This window comes from Carassius gibelio, chromosome A4, assembly GCF_023724105.1.
Source record: "Carassius gibelio isolate Cgi1373 ecotype wild population from Czech Republic chromosome A4, carGib1.2-hapl.c, whole genome shotgun sequence".
NCBI lineage: Eukaryota > Metazoa > Chordata > Actinopteri > Cypriniformes > Cyprinidae > Carassius > Carassius gibelio.
In genome coordinates, this window is record NC_068374.1 from 25,038,594 (window position 1) to 25,054,237 (window position 15,644).

The 15,644-nt window shown below is 36.3% G+C and overlaps 1 long non-coding RNA gene across 1 annotated transcript in view; it reads right to left on the reverse strand.

Moving 5' to 3' along the window:
• The window catches only part of LOC127974603 (uncharacterized), a 57,830-nt gene that overhangs the window by 2,293 nt on the left and 39,893 nt on the right, over positions 1-15,644 (reverse strand). The gene's annotated exons all lie outside the window — the stretch shown is intronic.

The window sequence follows — 15,644 nt, forward strand, 5'->3', positions numbered from 1 at the left end:
AGAAACAATAATGTACAGAATGTGGAAAATAATGTGTTGTTTGAAACTTAAACAGCATAAACCCATTTCATTACAACCAAATACACAAAAGTTTTCTTTTTAGCAACATAATATGACTCCTCTAACAGAAACGTTTTTAAAATAATTATTTTCTTAACGAACGTATAAAAAATCGGAAATCTGCTTTTTCCTTCCTGTGCTTAAAGTTTTCATTGATGCCAATAAAGAACCAGATTGCTAACTAACAATCTAGCTAGCAACAACCCAGGACACCCTAGCAACTGCATTGTAACACACTTATGATGAAATGTAATAGCCTAACATTGTGGCAAACAAGTTTTACGTGGTTCATACTAATTGAATTTGAGATGTATTTGGGCAGATGAATAAATTAGTAATATATCCTGTAAAATATATGATTGCAAACATCAGATCACTCAAGTCAGAAGTGTTTTCTCACATTTCTTGACCGGAGCGGATTCTTTTACGGGTCTCCAATACGGAGTGCTGCCCTCTTTTGGATGTGAAGGGCATTGTATTCCGGACAACATCCCTAAAATATCAGACTGTACGAGAGGAGATCCGCAACCGTAGTGTGTGTGTGTCAGAATCACGAAGACATTCCACTCTGAAATCTACCTTATCTGTGGGCTGGGGTGATAACGGTTCATAATTATGGTTCAACCATAATGTCATCATGCTAATGTCATTCAGGGCTTGAGATCAGGATTCACATAGCAAGAAGAGGTGGTGGTTTTTTTCTCTGAGGCCTGGCTGAGCAAATAGATGAATGTCCCTGAATAGAGACCAGATATATGAAACCACAGTCTCCCTTTTCATTGCGTGGAAGAACATGGGGTTAGCTGCCAAAGGAACAAAAATACTACCAGCTTGTGGAATGTCTTGGCATTGGCAAATAGAGAAGCAAACTCATTATGAAAGAGAGAGAGGGAGGAAGAGAGAGGAAGTGGGGAAAAAAAACTTCAGGCTAAACGCCAACAGCCTCAAATCAAACTCTGACACTAGAAAAACCATGCGGGTATCAAGAGAAACCGTGAAGTTCACCTAGCTCTCCAATTCAACCCACTCAGTCTCTCAATATTAATCAGTTTAGTTCTTGTTTCTCTCTTAATAAACTGAATTTTGACCTCAGGAAACACATGGAGCTTAATCCGATAGGTCTAATCTCAACTATTATGGTTACAAATGAAAAATCATCATTTGGAACCGCAAAATCGTGACACTGGATCCAACGAGTGGTGATACTAATAATTACAAATACCACATAAAAAATTCCTCGGTCTTACACAAACAACACAATAACAGGAAGGTGATCAGTGAACTCTTCAGGATCTCTACGCTAGGCAAGCCTGGGCTTTGTTGCCTTTGTTTACGGACATGCTTGCACTTGTTCAGAGAGACTGTGGCAGAAAGGCTGAGTGATGGACGGCCAATTACCTTCAGCCTCTCATCCTGTCACAGTCTGAGGTGAACCACATGACCTTTGAAGAGGCTTGTCGCCCAGGGAGGCCATTGTTTCATTTGGATGTTTCACACCAGAGAAAATTACAAATGTTTTTTTGTTTTTGTTTTTCTACTTTTTAAAAGTAAAAGGGAAAAGTGCAGTCATATTTCCAAGTGCTGGCCTAAACCAGACTTTCATCAAAACTATATTCCACCTTTTCATGACGATGCAAAATTATTTGCTGCTTGTTCTTGAGCTGAAATACCACAGAGTTCAACTAAAGTACAACAGTTAGTAACAGTACAGCAATAGACCATTAACTATATACACTTCAACAAATTCACATGAAATCAAGAAGATTGTACAAGAGTAAATGTAACTACCTGTTGATGAAGTGACTCTTTCTCATTCTTGTATAAAGCCATGATTCACCGAAGGGTTGCTTTGGTTACATCCAGCCTTCTAGAGACTTATTTTTTTAATATCTCTCTATATATATTTATTATGCACTGATTTTAAAGCGATTGAAAGATTCAAAATGTGGAACACAGAAGTAAGGGAACTTTAACCTTTTTGGCTGTTGAAATCATGACCTTCAATTAAGTGCATTTAGTGCATTTACATATATTTTAAGTTTATTTTCATAAAGTAAAGATATTTTCATAAAGTAAAGTAATCATTTAGTTTTTAAATGGCATGATGCTTTATTCCAACTGAAATTGTACCAGTATTACAGATTAGGTCTATGTGGGTGTCTAAAATTGCACACAGACTGAGCAACAAGAAAGAAACTTCACACACATTAAAAAATATGTTCTATATAGCATGAATATGGCGATAGGAATGAAATCTGAATGAAACGAAACAGAATCTGCTGTGTTGTCTTATGCTGTCAGCGGTCACTGCATTGCCATTCACAACTCCTCTCCCACGGCCTCATGGGATAGTAAATAATCTCAAAAGTAGTAGTAGTTCACCTGGGTGCTTTTTATTTACTGTTTTATGAATACTCAGGGAAGGCTACCGTAGCTCAGCTTTGTCATGTGACCAGTGGCAAATAAAATAATGGCCATTACAGCTGGTACTGTCAAGACCGAAATTTTTTTTCTTGAGTACAGTATTATCCATCACCTTCTTAAATGTAACATTAGTGGGAAAAAAAGGGATTTGATCTAATGTGTATTTCTCCTCCAGATTTACTAGGTGCAGTTTTTTTTGTCAGCAGATGTAATATGACAAAACATTTCTCTTTTGCACTCATGGGGTTCACTTGAGGATCTAGAGTGGAAAAATACAGAATGTGTCCAAGAACTATGAACCTCCTTTTTCGAAAATAATAATGGTGAAAAATATTGCTGCAAGCTTGTGTTGCCTATACTAAAGGGTGCTGCCTCAACAAAGATCAGCTGGGTGAGATAAAGGTTGATGATACCTAAAGGGCAAATGTAATTAAACTCTCTTTTACTACATAGCATGATATCAAGATCATACCTGAGCAGCCAGATCTAAAATCCTTGACTGGATACTATTTTACTCTCGGCTCCTTGTCTAAGCTGTATTTAAAGATGGACTGCGAGTCAGAGGAGTTAAAAATGTCCCATTTAACCTCTGAAAATAAAATCCAACAGAGCTTGAAAGCCAAAAATACACCAGCTGAAAAGACTTCACAGGGACAGCGATAAGCAAACAAACATAACTGAAGCGATGTAGACAGGGTGAAAGACAAGAGGGGAGTGAAGAGGCCTTGCTTACAAAGAAAAATAAATCACAACATTTCAAAACACAACATATAAGAGGGTCCGTTTGGCCACAGTTTTCTCTGTGTCTGCAGGGATGTGGCCCTTTGGTACTAAACACGCTGCAGAGATCTCCGAACCAAACCGTCAAAACCAAAGCATTGTCTCCTTTCGATATCTGGATTGTGTTGAGTCGAACAGATGAATTTGCGTTCCCCGTACAGCTGACACTGCATGCTCTTGGCTTTATCCCTGGTTTTTGGAGAACTAAATTAGAGACAGGCAGCAGACTCTGTGCTAAAGATCCGGCCAAAGCCCGGGGCGATATGGGGGACAAGAATATTCCAAAAAAGCAACAGATGAAAGAGCAGTGTTCCTGTTTATGGAGGGTCTCTTTCAGAGGGCTCAAGAGCAGCTCATAAACTCACACTAATTCAATTAAGCGGCATTGCAGCAGGCTGACTGGAACCTCACGTGAACAGAGATACAAGCAGAGAAAGAAAAACAGAAGAGAGGGAAAACAATGAGTAAAATGGCAGGGGGGGGGGGGGTTATTTTGCTATTTTTTTCCCTTTTCTCTAAAAAACATTTCCTAGCATCTGGTGCAGATCCTGAGACCAAAATGAGTCTAAATGCTTTAGGTTGTCCCTTCAAGAATTAATTCACCCCCCAAAAATTAAATTCAGTCAAAAAAGGAGATGTAAAGCAGGATGTTAAATGTACAATAAATGAAAAATTGTGATGGGTCAGTCAAGCTCCATCAAAGCATTATAAAAGTGGCCATTACTTATAACCAGACTGACTAAGTCGCCATTCAAAGAAAGCTCATTTTCTCTCAATTGTGAAATGTTTCATATACACCGATTTGTCAGTGTAATGTTAATGTTCAAACAAATGATTATTTCATGTAAGGAAAAATGCTTACACATGTCATTTTACTTTCCATGTGATCAAGCACTTATTGAACGTTTACAAATTATTTTAACAGATGTTATAAAGTTATTACATATTAGCTAAAAGTCCAGTGCCCATGAAGATACTAAATGATTAGTAATCATTTATAAACATTTGCAAATTATTACTAGTTTCCACTTTAGATTGGGTACTGCAAAAACATGAACATTAGATTATTTGTTAAGATGTGTAAATAGAGGTCTACACAACAAAGACCAACAAATGAAGATCATATGAACTTAAAGTTTACTGACATTTGTAAGCATTTCAATTTACACTGAATAATCATACGTTAATCTTTAGGTAATGTTTAGGTAAAGTCCATTAGTAAGAATTAACAAGAACATCATCATGTAATATTTCTAGCTCTGATCTGTTAAGCATTATTTAATGTTTGTTAATGACTTATAAATGAAGGTTATTAAAAAGTGTTATTTTTTGTCATTTTAAAGCACAATTATTGTTAGCTATATATAAAATTACAAAAAATTATAGTTCATGTTTTCCAGCCATCTCATTGCCAACTAGCCTTTTTATGACCCTTGTGTTTGGGTAAAACAGGTGCCTCTCATGTGATTTTGCACTTCACCTCAAAGGTTATATATATATATAAATTTTAAATATGAAAACAAAAACAAAGCTGCACAATTGCTGCATGAGAAAAGTGTGTAGGTGTTGAGAGAAGTCAGTAAAGTTATTTACTGCAGATACACAGCCTCAGGTAGTACTTTTTGATTCCACTGTTCCTTCCTCCTTACGCTTCCATCACGCTTCAGAACAAACCTTTGACTTCTTCAAATCTGTTTGCCATGGGACGCCCCCCTAAAACTACCGTGTGCTGTACTTTCATGTACAAAACACAAGATAAAATGAGTTGTGATGCAGACAGACCTGATTTAACACATGACGTCTATTACCTTAGCAATCCTAATACAACACAGATGGCTACTGTGTCAGGTCTCACAGCTTGGCATTACACCTTAAATTGACAGCCCTTTGTAATGTATATGTAACACGAACACTGTAAAATTAATTGTTACCCAATCACATCTGATGTGCTTGTACTGATAAGGGATCTATTTGACTCATGTCAGATTAATAATACTGTAAAACAGTATTTGTATAAAAGCATTTCATTTCTTTCAGTATACCTATGAAGAATGCCAGCTTTGCAAATAAAAGTGCGTGCTCCGATCCATTATACGTGACAGGGATTAGATCTCATAATATCTAGAAGCAAATTATTATGCTGACATGTGGTAACTGGAACAGAGACTAGGACCAGGATGTTACCTGTAGTGGGTACATTCCACACATGGTAGCCATAAAATACTTATCATTTGACTAGTGCGTTAATGGCATATAGATGTGTAAAACACTGGACTTGTGCCAGTCCACTGACAGCATGTGCAAGTTATAAAACCGAAATTAGGCCATACTCACGCACATGACACAAAGGGGTTAGGCAGAAAGAGCCAGCATAGTTTGCGAACTAAATAAAGTACACATTTTAGTAACAGTGTAGGGCTCTGCAGATTTGTGTAAATGAATTACCACATTAGAGCACCCTTAAACTGTTGCTGTTTATCAGGATGTCTTGTTTTTCAAGAAAATATAAACTTTCGAGTCTGTATTTCAATGTGATTCATCTCGAAAAACCCTTTGATTCCCTTGAAATATACTTTTATGCAGAACGTTGTCTTTGAGAAGTAAAATAAAGCTTTACAAGTAAATGGTATTTTGTCTGGTAAATGCACCTGAAGGCTCCTGAGTTTGTTTGTTTGCACAGTGTAAGCACATCTTTTTATGTTACATATTCCACTGCAGATGCACATGATGCACTAATCTACAGCTACAGTTGTGGGATCCTGCATGTGTCCTGCACATGCTTTCATTCAACAGAATTAGTAATAAATCTTTGTAGATCAATCCGGAATGTTTCGCCCAAAAGAAAACAAAAGGTTTTCCCTATCAGATTTAAAAACGGGGATAGCACCCATTAACAGAAAACTGCGCATTGTCCTAATGATTCCAGATTACAACAACTGACATAAAATATTTGCTGGCTGTCATTATCAAGACACTCTTCCGTCTGGGCCGAGGTTGCAGACAGAGAGGAGACTCTAACCGATTTTATGATTACACTTGGAGCACACACCTGCATTAAACTAGGCAAATAACAGACAGTAAACCTTAGGAGTCATGCAATGCTGACTGTAGGAGTCTGACTTTTCCCCAAACTAGGGGAAGTGCATTTAGCAGATAAAGGCTCGCTCTGCGTGCATGTAGACGACTGGAGACCAGAGGCCCAGATAAGATTACTGCTCTTGAGAGCGGTGCGGGGCAAATGGGGGCAAGTCTCTGCACACAGCCACATTTTGTAAGGTAAACCTTACACAAGTATCTGCTGCTTCATCACTGAAAGATATAAGCTCTGTTCCAAAAGCTACTGAGCTGCTTCGCAGTCTATATCATTTTGGAATGCTCTACATAGGTAACAATATCAAACGTTAGAATCAGTCAAATCGGTTTAGACGTCAAGAAACGGGCTGTTGTTCTTCTACAGTTGGTCCTTAGCATGTTGCTAAAGAAATGACGTAACGATGAAATGTAAAAATGTATAGCCCACACATAAGCACTGTGTAAAATATGGTTATTGTGGATTGTATTGTATTCTGGAATGCATCGTTTTTTGCAATTCTTTTAAATGTTGAATGAAGTAAAAGTACATTTAGTCCTATTCTAGGATTTACTTTTCACTATTGCAACGCCTTGTTACACTGACTCAGCCAACAGACTTTAGTTTATGCCATGGCCACAAAATATGATTTGCTGCTTCCCATTTCTAATCAGAAGCAGGTGGTATGAGGACAGGATAGTCTTATTCTAGATAGCATTTTATTGCACAAAAATTTGAAGTGCAAAATCAATCTGTTTTTACCAAAGAAGAATGATACATTTTACATGTGCAGATAACTAAATGATACATTTTTTTTTTTTTTATCTGATAGACGTGGACTAAAATCCATAAAACTCAAGATATGATTAGGGTCTGAGGAATTTATCTGGTTATTTTAACATAGTACTGGTAGCGCATCATATGTTAGTTGACATTTCTGTCTGACCTTCACCATACTGTATCTAAATACAGAGAAAACATGATTTTCTAATGGAGAGTCATTAATATTCCAGCCTTCAAAACAAAGAGCAGTCTCATGAAGTGGGCGGTGAACATCAGAAGTTCACGGAAAAGAGAGAAAAGGGGAATGGTTAAATTGGCTACTATGTTTGTTGACTGGTCATCAATATGCCATGGCAACCACTCCAGATATGAAATTCAGAAAAATAAGATGAAAACATAAGATGGATCAAAGCCCAAAGATGTCAGAAATGCTACTTCTAGTCATTATTTAGTCACTCTCATGTTTTACCAAACCCACATTAATTGACTGACTTTCATGGGAACACAAAATAAGAAGCTTTCAAATGTTTACAAGGGTAAAAAAAAAAAAATTGGAGTACCTGTACAAATAATACACTAAATTCATAACTTTGATTTATTACTGAAAACATAATACCTAGTATGTGACACCATCCTATTTGTTGCATTGTCCAATAAAAGTTCGCACGCTCAATGTCTATTATTATTATCTGCAGATATTAGGTTATATTACGGGTCATCTGAAGCTGTATGATAGCTTTGTGGGTGGAACAGACCGAAATTTGGGTCATTATTTAGCTAAAATCTTGACATCAACAATCTTGAGTTCATGAGTCATGAATTAATTTAAGATCTTTTCTAAGAAATGGTTTCTTTAGTTCACAGAAAGAAAGAAAAAACTTTGTCATAACCATTCTGTACAAAAACAAAAATCCTCATAAAAGATTTGTTTATGAGTCAGACCAATCCTAGAGTTCAACTCACTGATAAAGTTTACTCTCCACTTAGGAACACGGTTTATTGAAGAGTTTATTTTACATGAATAATTTAGAGTAAACCATGTTTTCAAGGATTAAGAGAAAGCACTTTAGCACATTTGGGTTTCTACCAGAGAACGAGTCTTATGTGGTCATGTAAACACAAAAGTGGCTTTCCTACAGGTTTTTAAAAAATGTTCATGTTCATGAAACATCTAAAGTAAGGGAAATATATCATATTAGCCACTTTCTAGTGCTGCTGAATGTATACGGAGAAAAAAAAAAAGCCCCAACACATTGCATGGAAATGCGAACACCACTTTTGCGTCTTGAACCACTTTCACAAAGTGGTTTTCTGGTGTGCTTTCTAATTGAATCAGTTCTCAAAACTGACTGAATGATTTGTTCATGAATCAGACTGATCTTAACTCACTAAGTCACATGATCTGGTTAACAGCCCACTGGAGGGAAAGATTATCAGTAAAGGCCGATTGTCACAAAGGTATAGAAACTTGTTTGCATGCCATATGCACCAATTTTTTAAATACTTTGATGGTGCTTTTTGAAACTTGAAAACCTCTATCCACTTTCACTGTAAGATAAAAAAAAAAACAGTGAATGATATTTTAATAATAGTCTCTTTTTGAGTAAAAATTTCTGCTTTTAAAAGTTTTATTACAATATGGAGGTGAGTTTATGACAATTTTCGTGGCATCTGTAAAGACAAATTGATTGTAGATATAGTGCCAAGATATTGATGCAAAGGCATCAGCTAAAAGTAGAACCGGACAGCTCTTAAAAGTAACACATGGCATAAGTGACAAAAATAGCTGAGTGTTCATCCAGAAGCACTGGTCACACCGCAAGTCATTGGAACCCCTAAAACGCTGCCTGTTTTCAGATGTTATCAGACGACAGATTTATTCTTTATTAATGATAACCTAGCCACTCTATTTTCAGCCAGTCTTGGTTATTTCCAGACATATTTAGCACTGGCAAATCCGGGTGTATTTTTTCCACAGAATAGTTGAGGCTTAAAATCTGAGCTGAAACCACAGACCACTATGGCACTACGTAATGCCTGATTAAAGAGCGGGAAAAGCGTAGGCCGAGCGTGCAGCAGGCAATCCCTTCTTTCGGTACTTAAGATGAAGCAAGCAGCCCCCATCAGCATTACACCAAATGATCCAAGCACACAGTGCAACAGAGCTGGGTGCCAAGTTTTCACGGTACAAGTATGCAAAAAAAAGGATGTGAAAAGAGATATCAAAGAGTCACCCAGTTCTGTAAGGAAGTGTCAATCTAAGATGATCAATCTAAGGCCTTATTCAGAGCATGTGGCCATCCTTAGACAAATGTCACATGTGATATCAGAAGCAAAACTCAACTTTAGTGGTGTCCTTGCTTTTGTGCTATCATAACTATAGCAAATATCTGATAAATCTGATGCTTAAAACTTCATTACATGCATAAAAGCAGAAACTGCGATTAGATAAAGGACTATAAAGTAACTATATCTGCTTACACAAATGAGTTCTACCTCTCTGGAATTTTAAGTTTCAGTTCTGATTTAATGCATCCTATCAGCACAAAAAAAAAAAAGAAACTAAACGAATTACAGACAGATGGGAGACACTTGAAGCACCTGACAGATTCAGTCATTCTTTGTGTGCAAAAAGAGAATTGATTTCCTCAAACAATTTTTTCTATTCGCACAATGCTACAAAATCAATGAGCACTTGGGGCTGGGCCATTGGCACGGTCTGCTCTCTGGGCGTTGCCTTTGCTGTGTTGGCCTAGTTAATTGAATGACTTGCTCTACTGGACTTTCTAGCCTGGTGACGTGCTAAAAAGGTTCTACCTTTTGCTCCAGATGCCTTTATCTGTCATTAGAGACTGTCTGCAGTAACACATAATAAATGTGCTCTGGTATTACCCACACCCTTCTTTATTGGTTTAATTCCTCATTCTTTTAAATGAAAATGTTAGAAATAAGGCTCACCTCCTTCAGACGATGAGTGACCATTTTCTAAATTCTCAGTAATTGCTGTGGTGCAAAGGTCAACTAACTTTAATCTTTCTAATACTATAATAGTGGAAACAACACTTATATAGTAAGCCATTTTTACTCATAGGATCTTTTATTTATAATTTAGGGAAAATTCTCAGTGTAAAATCATTTGCAAAGAGCATTGTAATTGCACTTATAGTGCAAACAAAATCTAGCTTTGAAAAAAAAAAAAAGTCAGAGTATATCTGGTATTAGTCACCAAATATGTTTTTTTAAATAAATAAATAACAATAATAAATAAATAAAAGGTATACCATAGCGAAATTAAGACAAGATAACTATCTTCACTTCAGAAAATTATTTTTTGGTTTTCCTGCTGAAATATTTTAATATCCTTAAAAGACGTTAACATATCAGATAATTTTTTTTAAGAATACAATTTGAATTACGTAAAAAAAGTACTATATAAAATGTCAAATACATGCTTAAATTAGGAAAAAACTTATATTTGCCAATGAGTTAAGACCAAAATTATTACATTTATCAAAAGTGAAAGACATTATACATCAAACAAATGCTGTTCTTTTTAACTTTCTTTTCATCAACTTTCTATTGTAATAACAGTAGGCCTATTTGCCAACATATATATATATATATATATATATATATACACACATACACACACTAGGGGTGTAACGGTACGTGTATTCATACCGGACCGTTTCGGTACAGGGCTTTCGGTACGGTGCACGTGTGTACCGAATGCAATATTTTGTATGCGGAATATAGGTACATTTTCGTGTTTCCAAACGAACATATTATGTGGCGCAAATCCCGCCCTGTAGCTGATTCTAAGGCTGGTGACACACTGGATGCGTGGTGTGAGCGTGGCGTTTCTGCTGCGTGTCAGTTGCGTGATGGCTGATTCGTGTTTTCTGTGTCTTTACACACCAGAATCGTGTCTGACGCGGCGCTAGTGCGCTGCTGCTACTGTAGCTAACAGAGGGAAGCCACCGACAGACCAGGATCTTGTCTTCACGACAACAATATCTATACTTCATGTTGAGCATAAATATAAAGCCTACTGATAAAGGACACCGTCAACAGTGTTGACGGCAAAATAGACTTTGTTTGACAGGTGCAATATGCCAGTGTGTCACCGGCCTAAGGTTTTCAAAAGGCATCACACGAGTGTGAACATCACTTTAACTAGGAAAAAAAAAACGATTGTAATTCAAACGCAGCTCCTGTCAGCATTTAAACAAACCTTTGTTCTTAATTCCGACCGGTCCAACGCAATAACGAAATCTGAGCAGGTCTAAAAACTGAAACTGTTGTTGCTGCATTTTACACTTTGGAAAAGTTATATGTATATATTTTTAAATATGAGCAGGCCTACAAGCTGGGATTGGTAATGCTGCACTGTAATCATAGTTATTTATTTATATTTTTCATTATATTTTATTATATGATATTGGTTTGAGAGAGTATTTTATTTAGTGGAGAACTTTGCAGCAGTATTTTATTTCTTATTCTTTTTTTATTATATATATATTTTATTAAAAAGTATTTAAAAAAAAAGTGTAAACAAATTGTTAAAAAAAGTTTATAGTAATAAACAACCTGCAGTTTAATGTTTGCATTTCTTTCCCTTACTGTACCGAAAATGAACCGAACTGTGACTTTAAAACCGAGGTACGTGCCGAATCATGATTTTTGCGTACCGTTACACCCCTAATATATACGGTTGAAATCAAAATCATTCAACCTATAGACCTGCAAGACATTTTGCTGTGGAGGACAACATTTTATGAAATCAATTCAAAAGACTGAACAGGCCACTAAAGTACATTCTATGACTGATACCTGAACCAAGCAGAAGTATGGATGTGTACTTTGGTATGACTGTCCTGCAGGAAAGTCCATTGATCATCAGCTTCAGTCTTTGCACCAAAGGCATCACAATTCTTGTCAAAATGGCCTGATACTTCAAAGAATCCATGATGTCCTTCACACAGTCATTATTTCCACTTCCTTCTACAGTAAAGAAACCCCATAACAGGAAGGATCCACTTCCAAGTTTGACGATGGAGATGGTGGTGTTCTTCTTATGAGCTTTGCCTGTTTTGCAGCAGACATACCGCTGATCCATGGGTCCAAAAAGTTCCAGTGTGGTAACATCACTCCATAAAACATTCCTCCAGAGCTCCACAGGTTTACACAAATGAATTTTATCAAGTTCAAGTTGACCTTTTGTTCTTCTTGATCAAGAGTGGTATTCTGCAAGATGTCTCAACATGAAGGCCATACTGGTCAAACTGTATGTATGTGTAACAGCTCAAGCTAATTCTGTTTTTAATAGTTTCTAAAGGCTTAATTGTGTTTTGAGACTGTTTTATTCCCCACCATGCAAATAAGTGATTTAAAAACATCAATGTTGAATAATTATGACATAGCAGTATTATTTAAAAATCTTATAACTCAAAAATATTACATTACATATTGACAATATCACTTTTAATATGCCAGTGAACTGTTATAGATGCAATTTTTATTTTATCCTGGATCTTCAGAAAATCTTGTATTTGTAAAGTACTACAGTCTCTGAGGGGTTGAATAATTTTGATTGCAACTTATACACATATATATATATATATATATATATATATATATATATATATATATATATATATATATATATACATATATATACACACATATATATTTTATATATATATATATATATATATATTAGAATGCAAAACCGCAATTGTAATAAAATTTCACAATATGATTTTTATCAGTTTTACTGTATGTTTGATTCAATGCAGCTTTAGTGAGCATAAGGCTTCTTTCAAAAACATTTAAAAATAAATTATTAGTGGCCATAAACCTTTTGAAGAGCAGTCTATATTCTTAAGCCTTTATAACATGAAAAATATTAATAAATTAACTTAAAGTATGTTTGGATATTTTTAATTCATTTGTCAGTACACGTGTGTACACACTTAACCAATGGATTGCTTGACAAGAATCACATATGAAAAAAGTATCATGGAATAAATTTTGGCCACAGTGAGTTAACGATTAGCAGCTATGCGAAATTAAATAAATACAAGCATGCCTCGGATGCAGTTATGCCATAAATTCATGGGCGATTTTCTACTTTCAGCAGACAGCTTGCATCTATTAGAAGTTGAAACAGTGCATATATGCCAACTAAGTTCAACAGAGGTACAGAGAGAACAATGTAGGTCAGAGATGAGCATTAAATTTGACCAGCATTGGTGAGAACGCTGCTGTTGGTCAGAAGGAGAGTAACATATGGCAGGGTGTGAGTGGGAAAGTGCGGAGGATTTTCAACGAGAGAGTTTAGTCACCAGCTAATGGTCAGAAGGGCACAGCCTGTGCACGTGAGTCAACTGGTGGAGTCGCTCGGAGCTGATGACAGCGTTTGCTCTCGCCCATTCGTCACAAAGAACATATACACATTTCTAAATCTCACACGCCCTTTTGAATGCTGACTATACACACACCTAAACACAAACAGAACTGTGCAAATTCTTCACAAAGGCCCTCCCTGAGATGTAACCAAAACCACAAAGTGGACAGCAGGGCTACTCCGGTTTCCAAACAATTACAGGGAAAACGATGAACTCATCTCCCTGTAAATATACTGTGGTAGTGCAAACTCCTCCATTCTCCGAGTGTCCTTGATGTCAGAATCCGTGTTTAGTAAGTGATGTCACCCCTATGTGGATTCCTAATCAAAACAGAAATGGTAAATAGTGAAGACATGCAAAACAGGCTTTATGGCCTGTTACTAAAGCAGTCTGTATCAAAGTTGAAGGAGGAAACAGGAAGTGAATCAGCTGATGCCATTCCACACCCGTCAAAGGAAAATACAGAGTAAAAATGGGCTCTTTCAAGAAGACCACATGAAATTCAAATAAGAGTTGTGTGGTTCTTAGTCCACGTCTGTCACTTTTAATATCTGGCTAATACAGTAGCTGACACAGACTAACAAGCAGCAAATCATGCCTCTGGTGTACCTGAAGCCTACTGGCTTTTTAAATAAATGTATAAAAAGAAATATTCATATTAAAAATATGAATAAATTCAAAAAAGTCAGTCAAATAAATACACTACTGTTCAGAAATTTAAGGTCACAGCAAGATTTTTGTTTTAAGAAAATATTTTTACTCACCAAGTATACATAAAATTTATCAAAAGTGACAAAGACATTTATAAAGTTACAAAAGATGTATTTCTAATGCTGTTCTTTTAAACTTTCTATTCATTCAAAAATCCTGAAAACAATGTATCATAGTTTTCACAAAAATATCAAGCAGCATCATTTTCAACATTGATAATAAGAAGAAATGTTTCTTGAGCATCAAATCGGCATATTATAATGATTTCTGAAGGATGATGTGAAGACCGGAGTGATAGTTGATGAAAATTCTGATCTTTGATCAAATAAATACAACTTTAGGTGATGTGATATATATGTTAAGAGATAAAGCATGGCTAGGAATATGTGAGTGCAAAGTATTACTTTTTTGGCTTCATCTTGGCATGGCTTTATTTGTTACTTGGCACTACATACTCATCCATAAACTTCTGACATCAAATGAATTTTAAATGATGTAAAAAATATTCACAGAAATTAAATTACCCATTATTTGAAATGCACACACAGTAAATGTTCGTATAGCCTATGGACCATTAGAGGTTTCCTCTAAAGAACAAGCTATTGCGACTTTTCCATCAACTTTTGCGATTGTTTTGTAACACAGACTATGAAAATAAAGCCCATTTTGCTCCTTTAGCTCTTTTTTGGCCTTTTCATGCACTGCTTAGCGGAGTTAATTGTTGATGGAGTATGAGGCAGTGTCATCCTGCATGGGCGGTGGTTAGGCTTTGTGGTCGAGTCAGAGACAACAGGCTCCAGTTCACAGTCCTGTAAAGACACAGCTACTGGTTTCAGACAGGCTCCGTTTATTTAAAGATGGACAACCCAGTGAAAGGCCTCACTACTGTCTCATGGCAACAAGTCTCAGTTCCTAGATGTCAAAGCCATGCATTTTTTTTCCCCTAGAGGCAGCTTTTCAGACCTTACAAGCCTTTTTAGCAATTGTTTCCCATGACTTTCATGCATCCAGAAAGGAGCTAAATGGCTGCAGAAGTCAATTTGCATCTTTCAACACTAGTCACAGATACATGAAGCTCGTGAGAATACTGAAAGTCTATTGATGCAAAGAAAAGCTGCAAGCCCTCACATACATTTCACACAGGAAGTTCAAAGTAAGACCCCACACAGGAAACGAAAAAGATGATAATTCACTACCTGATGACTAGAGACTGTTAACATCAAGTCGATCGGAACACACCCACCACACACGCTCTTTCGTCTTAACTTTCAGTTGTAGATATTTGACTCATTTGGAAAATGAAAGCCAAATGGGTGAGGGGAACTTAAGTCTGTATATGTGTTTCTTTGACATTTTAATTCTCTAGCAGAATGAGTTTTCCTAGTTAGTGCAAGGGCGTCTATACT